This window comes from Watersipora subatra, chromosome 7, assembly GCF_963576615.1.
Source record: "Watersipora subatra chromosome 7, tzWatSuba1.1, whole genome shotgun sequence".
In the NCBI taxonomy this organism is placed as follows: domain Eukaryota; kingdom Metazoa; phylum Bryozoa; class Gymnolaemata; order Cheilostomatida; family Watersiporidae; genus Watersipora; species Watersipora subatra.
Window position 1 is genome coordinate 51,064,300 of NC_088714.1, and position 13,683 is coordinate 51,077,982.

Here is a 13,683-nt window from a genome sequence, read left to right on the forward strand (position 1 = left end):
CGTGTGAGTTGAAAAGAATGAAAGCAAGAAGCAACTTGAAGGAAGATCATCAAACATTGATTAAAGCTTCTCAGTATATTAGGGGAACGAGCATTCTGTTTTACACAACGTTTTCTACTAGACTTGCCGCCACATTTGCTTTCTTGATGATCAAGGATGAAACAAAACATGATGAGTATTTTTATATTCTACGATATGTCAGGGACATTCTTCACACTGCATACGACATTGCAAATATCTTTTTGTATGCATACGTAAATCGAGGATATGTACAGAAGGTGTGGAGTAGGCTTCAGTCACTTTACATTAGTCAAGTTCATCCTATCGAATAAGAACCTATTAATAACTAGTTTCCCTTGAGTTGTAATCAGGTGGTGTATATCTTTGTAGCTATGATGGACTTTTACTCTCATTACATTTACATGTAACAGTTTCATAAACTTTTGGTGTAGCACTCAGTAATGAGCAAATAAGGTACTTACTGTAGTTACTAGTGTAAATGCGTCTTACATCAACAATATGTTTTGACTTTTCAAAACTCAACTTGTGAACACAGTTAGTTAAAATAAATATGTTTATTGTGATAATATATTTATTGTGTTATCACGACATATGTCCATAACACGAGCTGTTAGATTTACAGGGTCTTTGAATAGGAGAATCATGTTTTTTTTCTTAGTCTTGAGCAGTTTTAGTAGCAACGAAAGTCTCCAGCATCTTTAATATGATTAAAATCTGCCAAGTTTTGTGAAAATAACCTGGTTCTTTACCTTTTAAATTAATTTACTCCGCTCTGATAAAAAATTGCTTTACATGAAGCTTGCCTAAAATGACTTGGAAGTTGGAAATATCGCCTTAGCTTTAGTCAATCACCGAAAAAAATCAATGCAGGGTCTTTCTTAATGAGAACAAAATATTTCAAAATATTCGACTATAAAATTTGAGACGTAATAAATTGTCCAAGTAAACTGAACAGACTAAACATAAGCAGCTGACAAACTCAAAAGCCAAAAACCAATTTTGCAATTTAGTTCATATGATGATGAAAAGACTTTTTAACTGTAATACGCCAATCTTAGCAGAGTTGAATAACAATATTTTGATTCCTGTGAAAGTCTAAATGCGCACTAAAGTGAAATTTTTTAACAATTTTAATGTACATGTAGCCAAACATACATGTTCAATTTGATGAAACATGAAAACAATTTCTCACTGTATGAGCCAAAAAAATGAATTGATTCAGTTTCTGTATCTAATCAAAAGTTTGCTGACTATCTCGGTACCTGCACTACTCATGATCATAAAATGTAATCAAAATACATTCTCTAAAACAAAAATGATTGTGGTAAGTGAAGCAACACTTAGTGCTTTGAACAGTTTACTATTTCGTACAATACATGTACAATAATATTCATTGGTTTGATAAGCACAGTCAGACAAAAGGAAAATCAATCTCGGTATCCGTTAGTGTGTACGTCATCATGGTAATTGATGTAAACATGGATAGATTACTACACTGATGAAAAAAGAACTTCCAACATAAATGTACCAGCAGCTACAACCATTAGAGAAATATCAAGAAGATGATTTTGCAAACGTTCGTAGCAGTATACATAAAAGAAAACCTCAAATATAAAACTCAGGCATGGGTATACACTAACTTCCAGTTGGCCGATTGTTGACATAAAAATACGCAGCGGTTAAGGACATAACTTAAATTAATTTTATGGAAACAGATCAGCTGAAAGCATATAAACTACACATTCCTGTCAGATCGTTCTGAGCATTCACTTGCTGTTACACCTGGGTGGACAGATAAAATTGTTTTATATCCTTTACATTGTTGCAGTTGTTTACGCTTTGATTGACTATTACCTACGCATTAAAACTACGACATATTTTATGCTAATAATTATATTTAATCAACTGGATAAGTATTCAACCCAGCTATGTCAGACAAAAATGACCTCAAACAACATGGATTCAATAACTATATGTTATTGAACTTAACTTAACTCAATATTTAAATTACACAGTTAACCTTTGCTGACATTAGTTTTTTTTATAAAAAGTGAAAAAATATGTCATGCGAGAGATTCAGTTTTGTGCTCAGGCCGACTCTGAGCTCTGTCTGACTGAATCCGAATGGCCGGTTTTTGAGCTAAGGGACAAGGTAGGATATACAACTGATAGCCTGATTAGATATCGGATGAAGCCTAATGACACCGTACATATATAAAGAGGCTAATACAGAAGACCAACTAGAGCAAGCTTGTACCTCGCTTCTAGGTGTGACTTATCATGTACTATTATATGAAGATAAACAGATAGTCGTCTGAACATCACTTTGTTGACTATTAAGATTTGGTGGGGTGCATAGCAAATGAGTCTTTCTAGATCCCTTTAAAACTGGCTATTTAGTTATCGCAGTGCATGAATGTAATAAAATTAGTTTCATGACATGTTTTGTGACTATTTTTATGCATTCTTTTATTCTTGCAGTTTATTAGAAAAACTCATTAATATTTATAATTGGCTTTTGGTGTAGTTACAGAGATTAAGATCAAAAGTGTTCAAGTGCTATCTATTAACCTGTCATGAATGTATCACAAATACAGGTGATTATTTGATGTTGACATAGGTCATCCTCCCTGTTGCCTTTTGATGTAAGATTAAAGCAAGATCTGAAACACCAAGTAGTTAACAATCTATTTTATTTAACAAAATTTTCTTATCAGATTTCTAGCTTTTTACTACAAACAATTCAATTTCACACCATAGCCATTAAATGAAAATTATCGATGTAATTTATTTTGAGTAAGATTTGGTCTCATCGTCAGTTGAAGCAGAAGCTAAAGAGAAGAAAGTTTGTCTCGGTAATGGCTACCTGTCACAATGAACAAGTTTCTGAACTTTGTTCATTGAGTTGTTCATTCACTCTGGCATATCGATGGAGTGGAGGAAAAATGGAAGAAACATGAAGTTTGTATTACTTGCCTAGTTTTTCTTAACATACGTTCAATTGGACTGAACGCTTTACATATAAACATGGTGAGCAGATTCCCTGAGGTGCGGAAGTTAAGCTTCTTTTGGGTCCCTGTATACTTGGGCGTAGCTGATATTCTCTACAGCAGCTTCTATATCATTGGTTCAGTCTTGCTTCTCAGCACACCTCAGTCTTCTCAAAATATTGTGCAAGTTACATTTGTGGTGGACAGCCTAATGGAAGGTGCGATTCGCTTTCCGATATTGCCAGATTTTGCTTGCTTGTATAGACAGGTTTCATGCATTGTGCAAGCCATTTCAGTACCCAACTTCTAAAATTGTGGAGCACATTGGAAAGCTGTCTTGTCTTGCTCTGATCATCAGTGTCAGTTCAATGCCACCATTAAAGCTGTTGTCCTCTGCGGACTTCAATGGCGAAAGTGGTAGCAACAATTTAGCTAAGAATATGGTGAGAGCAATCTATGCATTGGTTGTCCTTATAATAACAGTTTTTACTACTGTGCTGCTGATCAGAATCACGTGTGAGTTGAAAAGAATGAAAGCAAGAAGCAACTTGAAGGAAGATCATCAAACATTGATTAAAGCTTCTCAGTATATTAGGGGAACGAGCATTCTGTTTTACACAACGTTTTCTACTAGACTTGCCGCCACACTTGCTTTTTCGATATTCAAGGATGAAACAAAACATGATGAGTATTTTATATTCTACGACATGTCAGGGACATTCTTCAAACTGCATACGGCTTGCAAACATCTCTCTGTATGCATACGTAAGTCGAGGATATGTACAGAAAGTGCGGAGTAGGCTTCAGTCACTTTGCACTAGTCAAGTTCATCCTATCGAATAAGAACCAAATATTAACTAGTTTCCATTGAATTGTATTCAAGTGGTGTATATCTTTGTAGCTCTGATGGACGTCACTCTTATTACAGATTTTATATGGGTTATCTCTTGGTTCCTAAGCGAAAGTGTAATATCTACATCATGTTTTGGTGTGGAACTCAGAAATGAGCAAATAAAGTACTTACTGTAGTTACTACTGTAAATTTTTCCTACATCAACAATACGTTCTTACTTTTCAAAACTGAACTTGTGAACACAGTTTGTTAAAATAAATATGTCTATTGTGATAATATATTTCATGTGTTTTCAGGACCTATGTCCATAACACGAGCTGTTAGATTTACAGGGACTTTGAATAGGTGAATCAGGTTTTTTCAGAATCATGAGCAGTTTTAGTAGCAACGAAAGTCTCCAGCATCTTTTATATGATTAAAACCTGCAAGTTTGTGTAAAAAAACAGGTTCTTTACCTTTCAAACAAGTTACTCCGCTCTGATTAAAAGTTGCTTTACATGAAGCTTGCCTAAAATGACTTGAAATTTTGAAATATTGCCATAGCTTTAGTCAGTCACTGGAAAAACTAACGCTGAGTCTGTTTATAATGAGAACAAAATAATTCAAAATGTTTGACTATAAAATGTTAGACGTAATAAAAATGTCCAAGTAAACTAAACAGACTAAAAATAAGGAGCTGAGCAACTCAAAAGCCACAAATAACTTTTGCAATTTAGTCTATATGATGATGAAAAGACTTTTTAACTGTTATACGCCAACCTTAGCAAGATTGAATAACAATATTTTAACCGCTGTGAAAGTTTAAATGCACACTACAGTGAAATGTATTGATAAATTTAATGTACATGTAGCCAAACATACATGTTCAATTTGATCACACATGAAAACAATTTCTCACTGTATGAGCTAAAAACTAAATTTATTCAGTTTCTGTATCTATTCAAAGGTTTGCTGACTATCTCGGCGCCTGCAGTACTCATGATTGTAAAATGTAATCAAAATATATTCTCTAAAACAATAAATATCGTGGTAAGTGAAGCAACACTTAGAGCTTTGAATAGTTCACTATTCTGTACAATACATTTACAATAATATTCATTGATTTGAGAAGCTCAGTAAGACAAAAAGAAAATCACTCTCAGTATCTGTTAGTGTGTACGCCATCATGGTAATTGATGTAAACTTGGAGAGATTACTACACTGATGAAAAAAGAACTTTCATCATAAATGTACCAGCAGCTTCAACCATCAGTGAAATATCAAGAAGATGACTTTGCAAACGCTCGTAGCAGTATACATCAAAGAAAACCTCAAATAAAAGACTCAGGCATGGGTATACACTAACCTTTAGTTGGCCGATTGTTGCCATAAAACTATGCAGCTGTTAAGGACACAACTTAAACTACTTTTATGAAAACAGATCAGCTGTAAACATAAAAACTACACATTCCTGTCAGATCATTCTAAGCATTCACTTGCTGTTACACCTGGGTGGAAGGATAAAAGTGTTTTATATCATTTACATTGTTGCAGTTGTTTACGCTTTGTTTGTCTATTACCTATGCATTAAAGCTACGGCATATTTTATGCTTTTCTTGTAGGTTGTATGCTAATAATTATATTTAATCAACTGGATAAATATTCAACCAAGTTAGGTCAGACAAAAATGCCCTCAAACAACATGGATTCAATAACTATATGATATTGAACTTAACTCAACTCAATATTTAAATTACATAGTTAACCTTTGCTGACATTAGTTTATTTTTATAAAAAGTGAAAAAATATGTCATGCGAGAGATTCAGTTTTGTGCTCAGGCCGACTCTCAGCTCTGTTTGACTGAATCCGAATGGCCGGTTTTTCAGTTAACGGAGAAGGTAGGATATACAACTGATAGCCTGATTAGATATCGGATGAAGCGTACATATATAAAGAGGCTAATACAGAAGACTAACTAGAGCAAGCTTGTACCTCGCTTCTAGGTGTGACTTATCATGTATTCTTATATGAAGATAAACAGATAGCCGTCTGAACATCACTTTGTTGTCTATTAAGATTTGGTGGGTGCATAGCAAATGAGTCTTTATAGATCCCTTTAAAACTGGCTATTTAGTTATCGCAGTGCATGAATGTAATAAAATTAGTTTCACGAAATGTTTTGTGACTATTTTTATGCATTCTTTTATTCTTGCAGTTTATTAGAAGAACTCATTAATATTGGCTTTTGGTTTAGTTAATGAGATTGAGATCAAAAGTGTTCAAGTGCTATCTATTAACCTTTCATGAATGTATCACAAATACAGGTGATTATTTGATGTTGACATAGGTCATCCATCCCTATTGCCTTTTGATGTAAGATTAAAGCAAGATGTGAAACAAAAAGTAGTTGACAATCTGTTTTATTTCACTAACTTTTCTTATCAGATTTTTAGCCCTTTACTACAAACAATTCAATTTCAAATCATGGCCATTAAATGAAAATTATCGATGTAAATTATTTTGAGTAAGATTTGGTCTCATCGTCAGTTGAAGCAGAAGTGAAAGCGAAGAAAGTCTGTCTCGGTAATGGCTACCTGTCACAATGAACAAGTCTCTGAACGTTGTTCATTGAGTTATTCATTCACTCTGGCATATCGATGGAGTGGATGAAAAATGAAAGAAACATGAAGTTTTTATTTTTGCCTAGTCTTTCTTAACATATACTTTCAATTGGACTGAACGCTTTACATATAAACATGGTGAGCAGAGTGCCCGAGGTGCGGAAGTTAAGCTTATTTTGGGTCCTGGTATACTTGGGCTTAGCTGATATTCTCTACAGCGGCTTTTATATCATTGGGTCGGCCTATCTTTTCACAACACCTCAGTCTTCTCAAAAAATTGTGCAAGTTACATTTGTGGTTGACAGCCTAATAGAAGTTGCAATTCTCTTTCGATATTGCCAGATTTTGTTTGCTTGCATAGACAGGTTCTATGCATTGTGCAAGCCATTTCATTACCCAACTTCTAAAATTGTGGAGCACTTTGGAAGGCTGTCTTGTCTTGCTCTGATCATCAGCGTCAGTTCAATGCTACCATTAAAACTGCTGTCCTCTGCGGACTTCAATGGCAAAAGTGGTAGCAACAATTTAGCTAATAATAAGGTGGGAGCAATTTATTTATACGAGCAATTTAGCAATTAAACATACATGTTCAATTTAATGATGCTTGAAAACAATTTCTCACTATATGAGTTAAAAAAAAATTGATCCAGTTTCTGTATCTAATCAAAGGTTTGCTGACTATCTCGGTACCTGCACTACTCATAATTGTAAAATGGAATCAAAATATATTCTCTAAATCAATAAAAATTATGGTAAGTGAAGCAACACTTAGAGCTTTGAATAGTTCACTATTACGTACAATATGTGTACAATAATATTTGTTGATTTGAGAAGCGCAGTAATTCAAAGGGAAAATAAATTTCGGTATCCGTTAGTGTGTACGTCAACGTGGTTATTGATGTAAACTTGGAGAGATTACTACAGGTAATCTTGGTACCGAGAGGTATCTCGGTAACTTGGTGCCGAAAGGTACCAGTAAATTGGTACCTCTCGGTACCAATTTACTTTCGGAACCTCCGTTTGCCAGGCAAATATCTTCCCAATCAAGCTACACAATAATGATAGATTCATTTGGCGATATATATATTGCTATGTAGATACAATTACGCATACTACCCTGTGTGGCACAGTATTATTAAATGTTTGCTCTCACAGCTCTTATTAAAAAGTATTCAAGGGACTGGATTCCTCAATTTAGCAGTTTTCCAGGCTAATGGCAGATGGCAAGCAACTACATTACCTTAACTGTTAAAAGGCTTACTTTTAATATCTTTGCAACGCCAGACATTACGCCAATCATGAATATTTTCAACATTTGTCGATATCACCATAACACCTCTACTAGAATGCTACCTATATTTGAATACAACTTCTATTTGACCGCCACTATAGAAGAAGGAAGAGCTGAAAAATAAATCGCCATGGCGCTCAATGAGAGGTTTTACGGTACCTGCCTGGTAGTTATCATGCACTTTTATCATTTTCATTTCATCAATATTTAATTTACATAATTAACCTTAGCTGACATTAGTTTCTTTTTATAAAAAGTCAGCAAATACATCATGCGAGCCAGTGAGTTCTGTGCTCAAACCAACTCCCAGCTCAGTTTGACGGAATTCAAATGGCCGGACTTTCAGTAAGGAGACAAGGTAGGATATACAACTCATAGCCTGATTAGATATCAAATAGAGCTTAATGACGGTGTACATATATAAAAAAGCCACTGCAAAAGACCAACTAGAGCAAGCTTGTGCCTTGCTTTTAGGTGTGACTTCAAGTAGTAATACATGAAGATAAACAGATAGCCATCTGAACATCACTTTGTTGTTTACTAAGATTTGGTGAGGTGCATAGCAAGTGAGTCTTCCTAGATCCCTTTAAAAATGGCTATTTAGTTATCTCAGCGCACAAATGTAATAAAATTAGTTTCATGACTTGTGTGAATGTTTTTATGCATTCTTTTATTTTTGCAATTTGTTAGAAAAACTCATTAATATTGGCTTTTGGTCTAGTTACAGGGATGGAGATCAAAAGTGTTCAAGTGCTATTTATTAGTCTGTCATTAATGTATCACAAATACAGGTGACTATTTGATGTTAATATAGGTCATCCATCCCTATTGGCTTTTGATGTAAGATTAAAGCAAGATGTAAAACACCAAGTAGTTAACAACCTATTTTACTTCAAAAACTTTTCTCATGAGTATTTTAGCTTTTTACTACAAACCAATTCAATTTCACATCATGGACATTAAATGAAAATTATCGATGTAATTTACAGCGAGCGAGATTTGGTCTTATCGTCAGTTGAAGCAGAAGCGAAAGAGAAGAAAGTTGGTCTCGGTAACAGTCGCGTGGCGCAATGAACAAGTCTCTGAACACTGATGGGCATATCAATGGAGTGGAAGAAAAATGGGAGAAACATGAAGTTTTCATTATCTGCCTAGTCTTTCTCAACATGTTTTCAATAGGACTGAACGCTTTACATATAAACATGGTGAGCAGATTGCCTGAGGTGCGGAAGTTAAGCTTCTTTTGGGTCTTGGTATACTTGGGCGTAGCTGATATCCTTTACAGCGGCTTCTATATCATTGGTTCAGTCTTGCTTCTAACAACACCTCAGTCTTCTCAAAAAACTGTGCAAGTTACATTTGTGGTGGACAGCCTAACAGAAGGTGCGATTCTCTTTAGGTATTGCCAGATTTTGCTCGCTTGTGTAGACAGGTTCTATGCATTGTGCAAACCATTTCAGTACCCAACTTCTAAAATTTTGGAGCACATTAGAAAACTGTCTTTCCTTGCTCTGATCATCAGCGTCAGTTCAATGCCACCATTAAAGCTGCTGTCCTCTGCGGACTTCAATGGCGGAAGTGGTAGCAACAATTTAGCTAAGAATATGGTGAGAGCAATCTATGCATTGGCTGTCCTTATAATAACAGTTTTTACTACTGTGCTGCTGATCAGAATCACGCAGGAGTTGAAAAGAATGAAAGCAAGAAGCAACTTGAAGGAAGATGATCAAACATTGATTAAAGCTTCTCAGTATATTAGGGGAACAAGCATTCTGTTTTACACAACGTTTTCTACTGGACTTGCCGCCACACTCTCTTTTTTGATATTCAAGGATGAAACAAAGCATGATGAGTATTTTTATATTCTACGATATGTCAGGGACATTCTTCAAACTGCATATGGCATCGCAAACATCTCTCTTTATGCATACGTAAATCGAGGATATGTTCAGAAGGTGCGGAGTAGGCTTCAGTCACTTTGCGCTAGTCAAGTTCATCCTATCGAATAAGAACCTATTTATAACTAGTTTCCCTTGAGTTGTAATCAGGTGGTGTATATCTTTGTAGCTCTGATGGACAGTCACTCGCATTACATATTTTATATGGTTCGTCTCATTGTTCTTAAGCGAAAGTGTAACATCTTCATCAACTTTTGGTGTAGAACTCAGTAATGAGCAAATAAGGTACTTACTGCAGTTAATAGTGTTAATGCGTCCTACATCAACAATATGTTTTGACTTTTCAACACTCAACTTGTGAACACAGTTGGTTAAAATAAATATGTTTATTGTGATAATATATTTCATGTGTTTTCAGGATCTATGTCCATAACACGAGCTGTTAGATTTACAGGGTCTTTAAATAGGAGAATCATGTTTTTTCAGAATATTGAGCAGTTTTAGTAGCAACGAAAGTCTCCAACATGTTTTATATGATTGAAATCTGCAAAGTTTTGAAAAAAAAACCGGTTCTTTAACTTTCAAGACAATTTACTCCGCTCTGATAAAAAACTGCTTTACATGAAGCTTGTCTAAAATGACTTGAAGGTTTGAAATATCGCCATAGCTTTAGTCAGTCACCAAAAAAAAACCATGCAGGGTCTTTTTTAATGAGAACAAAATAATTCAAATTGTTTGACTATAAAATGTGAGACGTTATAAAATTGTCCAAGTAAACTAAACAGATTAAACATAAGCAGCTGAGCAACTCAAAAGCCAAAAACCAGTTTTGCAATTTAATTTATATGATGATGAAAAGACTTTTTAACTGTAATACGCCAATCTTAGCTGAGTTGAATGACAATATTTTAACTCTTGTGAAAGTCTAAATGCACACTAAAGTGAAATGCTTTAATAAATTTAATGTACACGTAGCCAAACATACATGTTCAATTTGATGACACATGAAAACGATTTCTCACTGTCTGAGCTAAGAAATAAATTGGTTCAGCTTCTGTATCTAATCAAAGGTTTACTGACTATCTCGGCGCCTGCAGTACTCATGATTGTAAAATGTAATCAAAATATGTTCTCTAAATCAATAAAGATCATGGTAAGTGAAGCAATACTTAGAGCTTTGAATAGTTCACCATTGTGTACAGTTTTGTACAATATTATTTATTGATTTGATAAGCACAGTCAGACAAAAGGAAAATCAACTTGGTATCTGTTAGTGTGTACGTCATCATGGTAATTGATGTAAACTTGGAGAGATTACTACAATGATGAAAAAAGAACTTTCAACATGAACGTCCCAGCAGCTTCAACCATCAGTGAACTATCAAGAAGATGAGTTTGCAAACGTTCGTAGCAGTATACATAAAAGAAAACCTCAAATAAAAGACTCGGGCATGGGTATACACTAACCTTTAGTTGGCCGATTGCTGGCATAAAACTATGCAGCTGTTAAGGACAGAACTTAAACTACTTTTATGGAAACAGATCAGCTGAAAACATAAAAACTACACATTCCTGCCAGATTATTCTAAGCATTCACTTGCTGTTACACCTGGGTGGAAGGATAAAAGTGTTATATATCGTTTACATTGTTGCAGTTGTTTACGCTTTGTTTGTCTATTACCGATGCATTAAAGCTACGGCATATTTTATGCTTTTCTTGTAGGTTGTATGCTAATAATTATATTTAATCAACTGGATAAATATTCAACCAAGCTATGTCAGACAAAAATGCCTTCAAACAACATAGATGCAATAACTATATGATATTGAACTCAACTCAACTCAATATTTAAATTACATAGTTAACCTTTGCTGATATTAGATTTTTTATGAATAGTGAAAAAATATGTCATGCGAGAGATTCAGTTTTGTGCTCAGGCCGACTCTCAGCTCTGTTTGACTGAATCCGAATGGCCAGTTTTTCAGGTAAGGGACAAGGTAGGATATACAACTGATGGCCTGATTAGATATCGGATGAAGCCTAATGACAGCGTACATATTTAAAGAGGCTAATACAGAAGACCAACTAGAGCAAACTTGTACCTCGCTTCTAGGTGTGACTTTTCATGTATTATTATAAGAAGATAAACAGATAGCAGTCTGAACATCACTTTGTGTTGTATTATGATTTGGTTGGTGCATAGCGAATGAGTCTTTCTAGATCCCTTTAAAACTGACTATCAAGTTATCGCAGTGCATGAATGGAATAAAATTAGTTTCATGGCGTGTTTTTTGATTATTTTTATGCATTCTTTTATTCTTGCAATTTGTTAGAAAAACTCATTAATATTGGCTTTTGGTGTAGTTACAGAGATGGAGATCAAAAGTGTTCAAGTGCTATCTATTAGCCTGTCATGAATGTATAACAAATACAGGTGACTATTTGATGTTGATATAGGTCATCCATCCCTGTTGCCTTTCGATGTAAGATTAAAGCAAGATCTGAAACAAAAAGTAGTTAACAATCTATTTTATTTAGCAAACTTCTCCCTTAAGATTTCTCGCTTTTCACTACAAACAAGTTCAATTTCAAATCATGAATATTAAATGAGAATAATCGATTTAATTTATAACGAGTGAGATTTTGTCTCATCGTCAGTTGAAGCAGAAGCAATACCGAAGAAAAATTGTCTCGGTAACAGTCGTGTGGCGCAATGAACAAGTCTCTGAACGCTGATGGGCATATCGATGGAGTGGATGAAAAATGGGAGAAACATTAGGTTTTCATTATATGCCTAGTCTTTCTCAACATGTTTTCAATAGGACTGAACGCTTTACATATAAACATGGGAAGCAGATTGCCTGAGGTGCGGAAATTAAGCTTCTTTTGGGTCCCTGTATACTTGGGCGTAGCTGATGTCCTCTACAGCGGCTTCTATATCATTGGTTCAGTCTTGTTTCTCGCAACACCTCAGTCTTCTCAAAAAAGTGCTCAAGTTACATTTGTGGTAGACAGCCTAACAGAAGGTGCGATTCTCTTTCGATATTGCCAGATTTTGCTCGCTTGTATAGACATGTTCTATGCATTGTGCAAGCCATTTCAGTACCCAACTTCTAAAATTGTGGAGCACATTGGAAAATTGTCTTGTCTAGGTCTGATCATCAGCATCAGTTCAATGCCACCATTAAAACTGCTGTCTTCTGCGGACTTCAATGGCGAAAGTGGAAGCAACAATTTAGCTAAGAATATGGCGAGAGCAATCTATGCATTGTCTGTTCTTATAATAACAGTTTTTACTACTGTGCTGCTGATCAGAATCACACAGGAGTTGAAAAGAATGAAAGCAAGAAGCAACTTGAAGGAAGATGATCAAGCATTTATTAAAGCTTCTCACTATATTAGGGGAACGAGCATTTTGTTTTACACAACGTTTTCTACTGGACTTTCTGCCACACTTGCTTTTTTGATATTCAAGGATGAAACAAAACTTGATGAGTATTTTTATATTCTACGTTATGTCAGGGACATTCTTCAAACTGCATATGGCATCGCAATCATCTCTCTGTATGCATACGTAAATCGAGGATATGTACAGAAGGTGCGGAGTAGGCTTCAGTCACTTTGCGCTAGTCAAGTTCATCCTATCGAATAAGAACCTAAATATTAACTAGTTTCCAATGAGTTGTATTCAAGTGGGGTATATTTTTGTAACTCTGTTGGACAGTCACTCTTATTACAGATTTTATATGGGTCATCTCTTGGTTCCTAAGCGAAAGTGTAATATCTACATCAACTTTTGGTGTAGAACTCAGTAATGAGCAAATAAAGTACTTACTGTAGTTACTAGTGTAAATGCGATCTACATCAACAATACGTTCTTACTTTTCAAAACTTAACTGGTGAACACAGTTTGTCAAAATAGTTATGTTTATTGTGATAATATATTTTATGCGTTTTCAGGACCTAGGTCCATAACACGAGCTGTTAGATTTATAGGGTCTTTGAATAGGTGAATCAGGTTTTTTTCA